This window comes from Stegodyphus dumicola, chromosome X2 (genome assembly GCF_044657685.1).
Source record: "Stegodyphus dumicola isolate Sdum_Otavi_A_Nest chromosome X2, ASM4465768v1".
Classification (NCBI taxonomy): Eukaryota; Metazoa; Arthropoda; class Arachnida; order Araneae; family Eresidae; genus Stegodyphus; species Stegodyphus dumicola.
Genome location: NC_140781.1, coordinates 160,939,491 through 160,955,475, shown reverse-complemented (window position 1 = coordinate 160,955,475; position 15,985 = coordinate 160,939,491).

Genomic DNA, 15,985 nt, shown 5'->3' with positions numbered 1-15,985 from the left:
AAATACTTTAAATAGTACTTAACTTTCTTTGAATATTTCTGAAAGGGAATAAAATAAGGATTATTTTTTAAATATTATTTAAAACTTGTAACTGACTTATTATAAAATGTAACGGGAATAATTCTTTTAATTATACTTATTATATTTCTTTACCATTAATTTCAACAATACATATTCCAAAACTCTTCTTTATTACTTTCTTAAGTACGCATCTCATAGAAATTGCTTTACAATACCTTTTAACAGATTGGTTTCTAGCACGAACAATTCTTGCTTAAATAGTTTTATAACGTATTTATCAACAGGATGTCAAATTATGTTTACAATTCAATGTTAAGGTTATTATATATTTAGATAATATTTATAATCATTATAAATTTAGATACACTTAATAATTAAATTTCTTCACAGTAACTTTCACAGTTATTCATGAATGAATAAATCCTTCATTTCAAATACATTTATAAATAATTTAATAAATATTTAGGTATTTTATTAAAGGCAGATACATGCTTTTTGGAAGCACATGCATAAATACTCATACATATTTCATATTTTTCATGTCAGGCATGTGGAAATCTTTAATTTCTGTGCATTCACTATATTTTTCCAATAATGTAATTTACACTAATTTTAAAAAGTACATGTTACAATAATATGTGGATGTGAAAAAAAATTACTTTATTTAAAACATTTTGGCGTTTGGAACATAAAATAAAAGTAGCGAATATTGTATTAAGGGTATCGAAAAATGTATACAATTTTAAAGGTACGGTGAGGTATTTTTCATTCTTTAAGCATAACGTTTTTGCTAAAATCTATATTTTTGTAATTCAACAGCTTAGAATTTTATAAAACAAATTCATAATCAAAATCGCTGATGTTAGTTATCAAAAAATAATCAAGATGTGATTTTTGAGTAAATGTCGCTAAACTATACAGATTGCTATTATCAATCATACTAGGAATGTTTCTTTTATGCGGAAGTGTCCCGTTTTTCGATTTATATGGAAATGTCGTGTGTCGAAATACTATCAGAGCGCTGTCAAGCGAGCTTCTGAATGTAAACAAAAAAACACCCCATCTGGTGACCGAAGCTTCGGAGCAATACTTCACTTCTAATGCCGGTTTGGCCACTCCTTCCTTTCTTACCTCCATGAGTTCGGGCGCCACTGTAGAGACATAAGGATATTTTTGGAAGCAGGAAAGATGAAAAATGAGCAATCGTCTTCGCCGGGAATGGAAGCACGGACATCTGGAATACCGTCTCAGCGTGCAGAACCACTACACCACGAAGGCACGCTAGGAGGGCGGGAGAAATAACTTATAATCTAGCCGTCAGCAATGTAACGACGTTAATGAAATTATGCGTGCTTTTATAAAGGAATTAAAATTCATTTTATTAGATAACACATAATGATGAAAGTCATAACAGACATTTTAAAAACTAAAAAAGTCGTACATTATTTGTAAACTAATATAAACACAAACTGTATTCTGCAGTAATAAAAGAAGTACATATTTATATAATGCGAAGTTAAATTCGTTTTATTTTCCTTTATTTTAAAAAAACTATTTTACAGTAACAACTCACAACAACATTTTCTTCGGGATGCTGATTTTAGAAAATTAAATGTCCATGCTGGAAATTAAAATATATTTTCATAACTCTCTTAAACATAAACCCCAATTCTTTTATTTAAATACCGAATTCCGTTATTTAAATATTAATTTTGAAGAATGAATACGGAGCAAAACAAATTATTCTCTAATTGCTTGCCACTCTTTAATTTTAAAAACGAAGCTGGTTGTTTGATGAGGAGTAAGATAAATATTAATTCCAGAGAAAATTCTAACTTATATAATGTATGTTTTAATAAATTACAACAAACATAATAGATGTTTTGATAAACGGTGCGAAACCATCAGCTATTTTTCTTTGACGTCATAAATGGACGTATTCTGCTTATTTTTCACGAACGCAAAGTATTATAAAAATAAGTTAATGCATTGCAAGGGAATATAGAAAACAACAATTAATTTCACAATGTTGTCTTTATCAATATGAATGTGAGATTATAGCATTGGGAATATACGCCAAATAAAAATAAAACTGATAAATGAAAATATCGAATTTTATTCAGACACAATTAATATTAAAATTAACAAATTTAATAAAGTAGATGTGTGTATCGTTTTAACCTGTCTGGGCTCCGCTATGAGGATTTTCTTATTATGCAACATAATTCCACTGGCGCTACTGCGCCATCAAGCGTAATTTGCGTCATAACCCAACATGGCCGCCCCATCCTTATGGAACTCCCCGAAGAGCCAGGCTTCGTTTAGGGAGCAACATGCCTTAAGTTTTCCGAAACATGGATAAGGCACGGACGTTTATGACTAGTGTTTAGGCTCATTAAGGGCTTTTAAAATCTTCCTGTCTGGAAGGCCTCCCGAGAGAATGATAGAAGAGGAAAAGGGATAAGAAGTCCTCAGATTCCATCCCTAGAGGTGTTCTTGGTTAAACTGAGGACGAACTGGGAAAACTCGCACCATCATTTATGGTATCTATGGTCTACGTCTAATGACAAATGCCTCTATTTCTCTGCCCATGATTACTCATGGGACTGTACACATCGACAAGAGATAAGCAGCAACAAGGATAACTCAAATAACCAAGCAGCCTTATCGTCGAAATGCGCAGTTTGCAACACTGCTTCACTAGTATTGCAGAATACTTGTGAACTATGATTAATACATCCAAACTATTATTCTTATCAGTGTTCAGAAACAAAATATTATCAGTGATGGAAAAAAAGAAGTTTCTCCATATCGATGAAACTTGAAAAATGTTTCCATATTTGTTCCGCACTTACAAAAATGCATTGATTATCATTGCAAGACGGTAGCCCATTTAAAAGCTTTATAATAACATTTTATAATATGCATTATTAACGTTCATACCATTGGAACAGTTACTAAATGAGTTTCTAAACGCTTACTTTTGTTACAAAACGTTTAACTCCAGTACCTGTGTGCACTATGAACTGCATCAAAACCTAAATTCTAATAGTAATGTGTTCTAATACTACGTAGAAATGCAACTGTGTGCATACTAGTGCAATTTTACTGTTAGTAAATAAATGCAGCACAGAAACAAACACTGAAGCTTTAAAACTTTATGCTGATATTTAGTTTTACTTTGAAATAAAGCTTTGAATTTGTATCAGATGGTAAAAGACGGATTATTCTTATTCAAGAATAGTTTTAAAAAGAGATGTAATATATATTTGACTTTTCGTTGATTGCGTTTCAGTGAAATTCAATTTTTTTCATAGCAGCCGGAATCTCCAACTATCTTGATTAATTTACTTATCATACATATTTATATAGACAATTTTCATAATAGACACAATAGACAATTCTTCCCGAAATAAAATTCAATAGTTTTGACAAATATGCTTGAGTTATTTTGCAATGGTGGATTTAAAATTTCTATTTCCCATACCAAGAATGAAGTTTTATGTCAGAATTCTGTATTAAATCAGAATTTGATTGAGAGTTATCATGCACTATTTTTTTGTCTTCGTTTATATTGCCCCATAATTTGGTTTCGAAATTTTCAATCTGAAATGTGCTGATCTATCTTATCAAAACACCTTCAGTACAGAGAGTAATTATCTAAATCTTTCACATCAGTTCGAAGCAGACGGAAATAATGAAAAGGTAATAATAATTTTAAGAAATAAAATCGCTGCTGAAAATCATAGGGATACTCATCTCATCAGCTTCATATTATAAAATAAAATAACACTAGACTGTTTCTCAAAACAAGATTAAATCTTACATAGCTCCCATTTCAAAGTTATGTATTTGTTGATATGATAAAAAAGGAGTGCATTTTTAGTCCGAGAACATAGTCGAATTTTTATTGAATTAAAATAACTAACAAAATAAACTAAATGCGCTTATTTTAATAGGAAGAAGCAAAGCTGGCTTTCATAACATGATTTAAATTTTCCATTGCTACTACGAAGTAGGATTCTGGTGATACACGGAATAAAACAACGTTATACATTAATATTAATACTTCAAAGGTTGCTGCATTTATTTTAAAATTATTTATTAGTATCTAATGTAGAGACGAAGATAAAATAATCACTTCAATTCCCAGACAGGAAAATACTGAACAATGTATTTATAATAAAGGTTCCTTACGTCGTTAAAAATGTATCATAGCATTGTCAAAACATGTAAAGTTCTACCATTTCTTTCTTGATAAAAATTTTCTGTTTTCATATATGAAAATCTAAGGAAACTCCCCAGAGGAAAACCTGCATAAAATCTCATAAATCAAATTCAAAGGAACAAAGACACTTATTTAATTAAGCAGTAAGAATATGTGTAATATGTCATAATTAATTTAAGGGGATAGCACAAATTGCTTTTTATAAGAAACATAAAGCTTCTGAAAGCATCAAAAGCATAATTAATTTTTGTTTCGTGGATGAAAATGGAGATGATGCATTATTGAATAAAACTATTTTCATCATCACTTTCCTGATCCGTGCTCTAATTAATGGCTAAAATAGGTTTCAAGATTCAATTTCACTCAATTAAAGATAAATCCCTTTAAATATAACTGTAATGGCATCAGAATTCTCTCTGACGTCTTTAAGATTTTTCTTCCTCTTTTAGGTACTAATAGAATCGTAGTTTCTTTATAGAAAATTTGTGTATAATTCGATTATATATAGCATTTAATAGGAAAAATATAAAATTCGTCATAGTTTGTTTTATAAACATTTTAAGGAATTAAATCCATTCTTTCCATGTGCTTCTGTTGTGTAGTAGTCATAAAATCTATTTTTAAAGTCATCAGAATGTTTTCTGACATACTGAAGCTGTTTCTTGTTTACATAAATACTCATACATATTTAGTTTGCTACACAGACATAAAATTTACCAAAAATGTTTTTTAAATGTTTTATGAAATTCAACACATTCCTCCCATGTGGTCCTTTGATTTAACGGCCAGCTTCGGGTAATTTGAATATCGAAATTCGATTCCTGGAGATATATTTTAAGGAATCAAATATTTTAGGAATACACTGTGAGTAATTTAAGACATTTCTCCCATGTGCTTATTAACAGAAGCATATCCATCCGATAATCTAAAGATTGGAGTTCAATTCCTGGCGATACATCGGACGGAATTACAAACATTCCTCAGTATACTCTTATGACTTAGTGGTTAGTATAGTAATCCGTTAATAGGAAGACCAGGATTTAGATCCTATTGATATATTGTAAAGAATTAAAGACCTTCATTCCATTGTGTTGAAGTGGTCATTAGCACGGGACTGGTAATGTAACCCATATTTAATTGCTGGCGATGATACAATGAATTTTTCAAATATTTCAAAACCCAAACTTCTAATTTCGCTATAGTATCATACTGAAGAAAGTTAGGAGATTACATAAACAGTGCTTTAAAAGGAATTTTAACATCAATAAGCAAAACAATTCAACTTCCGATACAACTGAATAAATGTATATTTGCAAAATATTATACCATGATAAGAGCGTTAGAGATAAAAAAAATTTATACTTCAAAGGCATTTAAAATATTAGATAAAAATTTAGTTGCTGAAAAGTGTTTCCAGAGAAGATTGTTTAATTTAATTAGAGTGTAGATAACCGTCGTGTTTAAAGAAAATTACAGGCTGTTGTTGAATTTAAAATATAACGTAATCTTACAGTTTAAAGCATTGCTATCGAGTCTTATGAAGTGTTCAATAGTGGTTCTTTCAAAACCCTACAAAACCGTTGCAGTATAAATTCAATCCAATATTCAAATAAATGCTAACATTATGTTGCATTGTGTATTAAAGAGAAACCTAAAATATAATATTGGGCAACAATACTGAATTAGCAAATCTTGGTGCCGGCAAATAAGAAAACAGGCTTCTTTTAAATCACAATTAAATTAATTTATTATTAGGCTTTTAAATAAATAACAATAAATAGTTAACTCAAGAGGAAACTACTGGGAGATAAAGACCTACATTTCAAGATTTCTAATAATTTTTACGAACGTAAAAAAGGATTTACAACATTTCCTTTCTCATTATTGCTAAATTACATAGTTTTCCTGTTACGGTAACAGTCGTATCTTATTCAGACTTAGTAAATAACAAATTTGTATATTTTGTATAGCTTTTGAATCCCTATTAACAATAAAAGAAACTGGTGTTTGAAATCACATGTTTTCAGTTGTTTGCGTGGTGTAAATAAAACAAAATACGAAACAGTGCTTATCTATATCATCCTGACGATCATGAAATTTTTCCAACAATCAGCTAAGTCTAGAATAGGCCATCCGATGAAAGGTTCTTCTTCACAGGGAGAATTCAGGTAGAGCTGAAGCAACTGGACTATGGATTCACTTGGGCTGAAGTAGGAAAACACGATGTTTCGCTTTAAAAGAAACGTCTTAAGCCGGCCGTCCCTGGCAGGCGAGCAGGTATGGCATTGGAAGATGTAATGTGCCGTCGTGGGATAACATACGAGGCGGGTGAACTACGATGGCGGACTCATGGCAGGCGAGCGGTTAGGAAGGCTGAAGATGTTAACTTATCTCAACTGAGGTGGACTGCCGAAGACTTGGCAATCACTCTTAATAATTTTAAGCACACATTTCTTTTATTTTTGTGCGCGCGCCGATGAAAAATGGCGCAAAGGTTGCCAGTAGTAAAGTATCAGACGAAATTTTCTCTCTCCAGCTTGTATCGAGCAAGCTTTAAGGTGGAGGTTATCACATTATAAGCAATACCCCATAAGAGGTGAGAATTTCCAGCACACACGAGACAAGAACAAATCAGTAATTTTTTTTTATCTTTTCTTCCTTCATTTCAACCCTCTTCATATTCAGCATCAATCATAACAAGACAAATAGTAACCCTTTTCGTGCCAAAAATCTCCTCAGAGTTCCACCAGAAGAGAGGGCGGTACAATCATAAAACCACATGTCAAGTATCTGCCTTCAAAGATCAAAACAGTGTCAAAAAGTTTATTTTCGAAGCAAAAAAATATTTGACATTTATAAAGAAAAAATATTTTAGCTGCAAAACGTTCCTCAGATAATTATCTTAGATTAACAAATAGAAGTTCACCAGCAAGGCCACTGTTTATAAATTTCAATTCATAAGTGAATAATTTGCATTTTAAAATTCAAATAATGCTCAATAATGACTTAAGACGCCTATTTCATTGACTGAGAAAAACCTCAGAAGCTAAAGCTAAAACCCGAATGTTAAGATTCAAGAAACAAATAAATTAACATAAGCTTTAACTTATAACAAATAATTAACTGAGCAAAATAAGCTCTTAAAAACTAATTAACACCCCTAATTACAATAAATAGTTACTGCTGGATGAGTATACATTACATTTGTAATACGATTCAATCAATTTAATTAATTAACTACACAGCAGAAGCAATATAATAACAGATAATAAACAGATACGTTTAATTTATACTCTTCCCCCAAATAAAAAATTAAAAAGAAAGAGGTAGATATTAATACCACAGAATCTTGGTGATTTAATAAATTGTTTTCTTGTTACATGTAAGTAGAATTAAAAATATTAATGAATATTTCAAAATAATTTTAGGAGAAACTTCAGTGGGCTATATTGAGAATTATTCCTTTGCAATCATGATTTACAGGAATCATATTATAGTAACATAACTCTTGGAATAGGCTTTAAATATTTAAAGATTTGGAAATAAAAATAAATTTCTGTTAGCATTCATCATTTATAGTACATATGCTGAGGTATGTCAGAACTTTTAGTTCGCGAAGCACAAATTTAGAAAGAATAAAAAACAACCATAATGGTTTTTGACACACGCCTTCTGCCAAGAGAAGATAGCTGTTAGTGTATCAGTCGTCACTAGATTTAGATGTTGTTCTTTAGCGTTTCTTTACCAAAAGCAAAATAAAAATACAGATTTAATCTTCTTAAACGCAACATACGGAGCAGAAATTCAATACAGCGTCGGGTATGTTTGATACGAAATATGCCGTTTCGATTTCAGCTTGTCATAGAAAATCTGTTCGAATTTCAAAAATTCTACAATTTATTCGGTTAGATGCTGAGAGCTAAGTCAATATTGGCGATCTGTAGCGAAACGGTTTATTTTCCTGCTCTTTTGAATCCTCCCTAAGTTCCGAAAACTGCTGGGGCAACATCTGCATTGCTTCTTTTGGCAGTCATCTGAACAAACAGCCATTTGTCACTTCGCAGAGAATGAAGACAGCCTATTACCAGACAAACCTCAACTAGCACTAGTATTTCGCTGTCTGAATTGTCATTAAGTGCGCGTTGTGAGTCCTAGAGTGATTTATTGTTCACTGATTAATTACTTAGCGTCATTCCGTATTACACTTCGCATAGAAATGAGCAGAAAAAAGGAAACATTTTCAATTTGTCCAACAAAGTTTGGTTAAGGATTTCTAAGCTTTCAAGACATTTCGTCTCATCAAACATTAAAGTCTCCGGAAATTTATATAAAGTAGTGAAAAGAGTTTAAAGAATATTTTCTTTTCCCAGCGAATTAAAAGCAATGTTTTTTAGGTCAACATTATGATCTTCGCATCGGAATAAAATCTACGTATGTTTTTAGAGTAACACATAGTGATACTTAATCCACACATGTTTTGCGAAATGCTAATGAACACAAAGGATAAATATTTACCTAAGTTTAAATGAAAATTCTTTATAGGTATCAGATGATTTTATTTTAGCATTTAAATTAAAAATGAGTATCAATTTTCTCTGAACTGGTAGATTAGTAACAATTTTTTCGTATTTTATTTCTTTCAGAGACATTTATGTAGATTCTTTTCAAGCAATTTTAGCAATAATTACACATATTTGAAAAGTTTATTTATTTTTCTTGTTTACAGAATGCTCTGGGAAATATTTTAGTGTTTTAGGTGTGTTACATTTTATATAGAAAAATATTGACCGCTTGGTAAAAGTTCTCTCTTACCAATGAATCCCTTGAAAGGCCAATGCAAATAAGATAGTGATCCGCGTATACTGTCTGATATACCATCTGATAAATGAGCTGAAAAAGTACACTGATAGCTAGAGGTACTGCATGATATGCTCACTTGTTTATTTTATCTTTTTCTAGCTGTTATAATTTTTATAGCAAAGCATATGCTTACGGGTACTCATGTTCATGTTTTCTATTCGAATATTTACTGGTTTTGAAAAAAATTCGTTTTCACTTAAAATTTACCGCATTGCAAATTAAAATGCATATTACATAAAATGCTAATTATTCCGTTTCACAACATTCTCTCGCTATGTAGAGCAATTGATAAGCAAAACACTTGAGGACTACCTGATTAAGAAGAGATGCCTTCGTAGTAGTCTTTTTAAGGGAAACTTTCCAGGTTCATGTTACACATGGAGAGACCTTGTAAGATACCCATACAGTTAAACTGTTCACAGGGATTTGAACCTGGATCAAATTACGAATGCATAGGGGTTTTAATTACTCGGTTACTGGTAGCACTAGAAAAGAGTAACTAACCAAGTCGAAAACAAGTGTCTGATTTCTATTCCCGTGTATAGCTTGATTGTGCATCCATCTTGCCTTATTGCGGTTGTAAGGTCAGTTAGCCTTATTGTGCATTCCAAATAACGTCCTCTGCGATAAGACGAATAAATGACAGATGAATTCAGCCATTCCTAACGAAATGCCTTCATGTCAGTATTTGGCCATTGTATAAAAATGAAAGGTGAGGAACCGTAATATATAAGAAACGGTAAAATATAAGCATAAGCATATAATATTAATTATAATTTCGAGTAATTATTATTTTTAAAATAAATCACATCTTTGGAATATATCATATATATACATAGAATTTTCTTATATAAGAAATATATTTTATGTATAGAAACATTTTATATATAAAATATCTTATATACAGAAATATGCATAAAAACATTCAGCATGTGTCTATGTTTCCACTCAGAGTATCAAATTTTGGATTTGTTGGCTTCCTTCATAGAGTATTTTTGCTTCACTATTATTATAGTAATATTACAGCTACGCTTTTCATATAGACAACAAAGGCAACTTTAAAACCTGTTATTATAATGCAATTTGATATAGATATGTTTTTCGATTAAAGTAGTCAAAAATGTAATAGTTAATTTAAGATAAACAGACGTATAATAAAATATTAAGATTTTAGCCTTTCCAGATTTCAGCCATCATTTTTCTTTACACTATATGGAAAACTGTCCTATTTCAGCGATGTTAATTTCTTATTCTTTTAGTGATAGTGATTTAATACAAACATTCTAAATGTAAATTTTTCAATCTTCTTTGATGTGATTTTTAGAAAGTAATATTGCTTTTATTCTTTGATTTCACTTCTTCTCGACTGGAAGTTTCTTTTATCTAGACGACAGAATGGATGATAATGCAATCCGCGATTTTTTGCCTGAGTTGTCTTTTTTCGTGCCGCAGTTCATCTTCTCTCAGTCTAGATGTTCAGTATAGATGTTCACCTGTTCTCTCAGTATAGATGCTGATATATTTGTTAGATTCAGCGCTGAGATATTTTGCCTAAGCTTTGGTACTTTTATATTTCAAATGAAAGCATTTTGTGATAGTTCAGACAAATTTAGAAAGGGAAAAATTTATTTGTATCCCGAAATATGCATACCCACTTTGCAATAGGTGGAAAAGCAGCTACCCTGAAGAGATTTAACTTACGTTTAAGCGACTTATTGTAATTTTATGTAACCGAGAAATGCGATACTTGTTTGACAACTAAATCTTAGAGTTACGTTATTAAAAGAAAATATTTCAGTTGAAATCCACTTCATGACTTGATCCGATTTAGCCTTGTCTTCTTGAAGGCGCTATATTTTTCGTTTTTGAAGCATGCAATCCGTTTCCGCAAGAAATTGTGATTTCTTTCTTCACTTTTATCCAATAGATAGCATTTTACGTCCTTTCACGTTTAAGGCACTACAACTGAAGAAGTAATTCAGAGTGCTGGACTTTGTAGAAGAGAGATCCTAAGTCAGATCGTCTTTTGAAATGCACGATTAAATTAATGCCGTTATAAATCTGAATTTTACCTAATTTTAAAGTTTAATTTTTTATACGTCCAATATGAATTCTAACTGAATTCATATGCTTTTATTCTAAAATTCAATTAATTCTAGTTTCCTTTTCTTGTGTGCAATAAGTTTAGAATGGAATTCAATGATTTTTAGTGCAAGAAATTAAGAGTAATCAATAAAAGGCGATTTTAGTTTTATTAGTTGATTTAAACTATTTTAATAATTTGTAGGAAAGTGAAGTAATAGTTTCTAAGTTTAGTATTGTTGTATGGAAGCCATTTCTCCTATGTGTTCTTGTAATCTAGTGGTCAGTTCAAGAGCTAGTAAATGGAAAACAACTGTTTCGATTCTCAGCAGGAGCACTGTTCATTTTTATGAATATCTCCCATTTAAAGGGTGACTGGAGGAAAAGGCGAGGTACAGTCGACCATGTTAAGTGATAACGTGTTATTATTTACATTATTTTAGACTGGGTGTCATTGTAGACGTTTTTCATTCTAGAAAACGAAGTATTGAAAAATCAGTTCTGCTCTTATCGAAATTCAACATTTAATGTTCCAGCTAATAGCTGGATGTACTGACCATTGCACAAAAACACATGATATAAAAGTTTTTAATTCCTCATACTATAATGTAGTTTAAAAAGAGTGTTTGTAGAACAATGTTATTTGAAAGAGTTAAAAGTTCACCTTCGAACTAGTGTCTAGTGAAACAGAAGTACTTACTACAATACTCCTGACCTTTCTTAAACCATTGGTAGAAAGCGCCTTTTATTATGTGTCATAAACTGACCGTTGAGTAGTTTTAGAAGGTTTCAAATACCTGAAAACAGTACCATGAAAACATCTTGATAAAAAAGACTGGGAATATAGGGGTATGAAACATCTCAACGAATGGCGTAGAATGTAGGAACTCCTTTTATAATAAAGCACAAAATATATGCCGCGGATACTGACACTTTATATTCTTCTTCGACAGAAAGCACATGAACACGTTTTAACAGATAAATTTAATTATCGCTATTTCACGAGAGTGACCTGACATTTCCACTAATGAAGGTGTAATAATATAAAATTTTAATTCAACGAAATGTATGATGCATCAATCGATACACTGAGCATAACATTGAAAATAAAAAATGGATTTAAAGGCTATATTAAATATTTTGTAAGGAATGTTAACAAAACCGACTGATTACAGATTTCAACAATAGTTCTCTCTAGAGAGCATTTTAAAGCATCTTTTGGCAATAATTTTCCAAGAACGTTTAAAAGAAATTTCGATAGTACTGTTAAAAATACAGGTCATATAATTTCAAGAGAGGAATTTGCAAAATTCTGTCCTTAAAAATAAGAAATCTGTATGTTTCCGTTTTATATTTTTGTTCTTATTATCATGTATTATTATCACTTCATTTCGCATTTTTAACTTCATATACAGTGATATCTTACCCATGCATGTGAACTACCTGCCTTCAGCGGCAATAGCTTTTGCTCTCGTCATGTCAAAAAGTCTCTACCTTCTAAAGTATTTTCGATGAAATGTTTCTGAAACACAACTACATTCAGCCCTGAAGTTTATTAATGCATCTGATGGGACATTACTTAACAATATCTGCACTTGTGTTAATGTTAAATTTGTTTAAGAATCACAGTTGAATTTTTGAGGGATTTTCTTGCCTCCAGATTAACTGTGCATGCTTATCTTCAATTTCTTAGTCTAGTTTAAATTTTTCATATTACTTTCCCTCTATTTTCTCTTTTGTCCTTCATTCTGGTGGCTGCCACTCGCGGTTAAATCTTTTTTTTTTTTTTTTTTTTTCTTATTATCAAAATTCCTGCTTCGGCAAAACTGTGGCCTTCACTCAATTGTCCGCCTAAACGCTTGCCCAACTGGCCTACCGCTATACCCTGCTATGCGTGTCCTTTCCGTCACGTGTGTGTTTTGTAATTTGTGGCCAACTCGAATTAACTCTCCAATCTAGTTGAATTTCTTATTCCAAAAAAATCTTGTATTTACTGCAGTAACCTAGTCAAGATAATTTGAATAATTTCTTCAGCAGGCCTCTTGTAGTACAAGAAATTAAGAATATGAATTTTTCTCAAAATTAAATACGCTAATTCTTTAACCTTAAACTGAAATTTACTAAATTGATCTGACTCGAGCTTAGCCCTGATTTTCAGAATTGGGAAAGTAAATTGTAAGTTAGTCCCAAAGCTACGCAGACAGAATGCGCCCAGGCTGACTCAGATCTAATATTGGCGTGACAAACCTAACGGCGAGAATAACGCAACGGCGCAGATAAACTTATCCTCAAGAGAATCAGCTAGTAACGTGGCCTTTAGCAGGCGGAACACGCTCTGAGTCTACAGTCTAAAACCTTCCTTTAAATGCCATCTCTTTTCTATTTCATTTGAATCCACGCGAACTAAAAATTAGCATTCTGGCAAAAAAACGGAAAGAGGCAAAGGTAGTAAAACTAATTAACATAAAATATCTGTAACAGTTAGTAATCTGTAATAGTTAGTAAAACTAAACAAGTTCTTATAAGTAAGATAGAAGATAGAAGAAAAAATATGGTTTCAAGACATGTTTTTACGTATTACTTTATGCTTGTAGTAAACATTTAATTTATTACGAATGGATTTTTCTTTCATTTGAACAATTGACAGATTAAGTAAATATTTTCGGAGAAATAGGTGTTCGTCAGTAAAATTTTATAAGCACTAATTTAAAAGAAAATATAACTGTTTTGAAAAGCTGGTTTAAGAAAGAAAGAGAGTCAGATGAATCTTTTTCTTTCATGAGGTTCAGAATGTAATGAAAGTTACATGAATTCCAGCAAAAACGAAAACTACGCAGCGGAAGCGAAGAGGAAACTCATAACTAAGGATAAACTAGCAATAAGTGTGAATAATTATCTGAAAACGGAAAAATCACAAAAACTACGTTAAAGCGAAAAAAAAATTATGCTATGAAAATCTTAAATAACGCAAGAAATGTTCAACAAAGAAATAATAGTTTAATATAAGCTACACACTATATGGAATAGTCAAATCACAGACCGTTTGTTTAATGCTTTTCTCTTCATTTGAGACCCTCATACTCAAGATTCGAAGAATTTATGGCTATTGGTGGATATAATGTTTCATTGCAACCAGTCGGAAATGTAATGCAACACTAAAAGAGAGAGAGAAATAAAACAGTAAAAGAGACACTAAAAGAGAGAGAGAAATAAAACAGTAAAAGAGACACTAAAAGAGAGGGATCTGTCTTACAAAGAGCGAGTTGATGCTCGTATATTCGTTTAGATAAACTGAGAAAGGATTTCGAAGAAATAAATATGGGCGCAGTCTTCACGAAATATTTGATAAACAACACATATTTTCCTTTAGCGTTCGTTTATTGATTACTAAAGGAATGAAGGCGATTTATATCAAATACTGCTGTTTAGTTTTTTTTTAAACTGAGACTGTGCAAGCAGAAATCATATAAGCATTTGGAAATGAAAGGGAGTTTGCGTAGAAAATTTCTTCGAAATCGAGACAGAAAAGAAATAAAGTTTTAACAAAGCCCTTAATAGAGTTATATTTAAGAGCATGAATAACTTCTCTCTTTCTTTTGTAAGTGAATAATGGAATAAATCATAAACTATCATATAATGCATATCATTCTGTTCAAAGTCTGCTTTAACATTCATTTAAAATAACCCCTGCCCTTTAATTAAAATAAAATATAAAAAATATAAAAAGTGCTTTTGCAAGTGCCTTAGAAATATACGCTGATAATAAATACTATATTAAATTCCGAAATTATCATCGAATCTGTATCCCTTCAATGTAGTTATTAACTTTAGACATTCCAAAGACAGTCCATCACAAATGTCTTTCTGCTAGTCTGCATTTCAAATGAAATTCAAGGATAAGGTAAGTTTTGAAATCAAGTAACTTACAACTTAACAGACTTAGACAATAATATCATTGTAGCTCGCATATAATAATTTGCAAACAACTTACCCGCACGGGATGTATAAATGATAATATAATCTTTAAATGGCTAAGAATGACGGAGGAGGAATTAATAGCTCTAATCATACTTATTTCTAAATAAGGAAGCTTTAATAGAAGAAAAATTAAATTTAGAATTTCTTGACTTTTCGTTGGAGCATTTCAGTAAGCCTTCTTAAATAATCTTTCGTTCAGTACAGAAGGTTTCACCATTAACAGCTACAAAGGTAGAATATGTTGAAGAAGTTAGCGACTTTCAATATTTTAAATCTACTGCCTTCTTCTGAATATTTTGATTTCCTTCTTATGATTTTTCCTATTAATTTGGGGATGGAATTATCTACAAGTTATTCTTATGACTAAACCTTTGACCCCAAAAGCTCGACACGCGTCAAAAAGAATCATTTTATTTTAATCAAGAGGCCGAGTACTTGCAACTTAATATATTCATTGAGAATGGCCAATCCATCAATCATATGGCAGTCTTGTCATCGAGAGCGTTGCCCAAGGCGCACAACAGCGGACATGTGAAGCTGGTGAAAATTTTACACTGATGGAAAGAAGGAGATAAAAATGCACACTAAACCTTACCAGAGATTTGTAACCTCAGCTTTAAGTTCAGACTAGCAGTCAACCTCCATTAATTAGAACTGTCCAGGTCTAGGGCAGCTCAAAACCATTTATTCCTCGATTTAAGATAGCAATTATTTAATCATTATTACAAAATGGAAAAGATGAAGGGACTTACATAGGATCTTAAAGAGGTCACTGAAAACTCATTTCTTTATAACTCATAATCAGCTGGAATTATT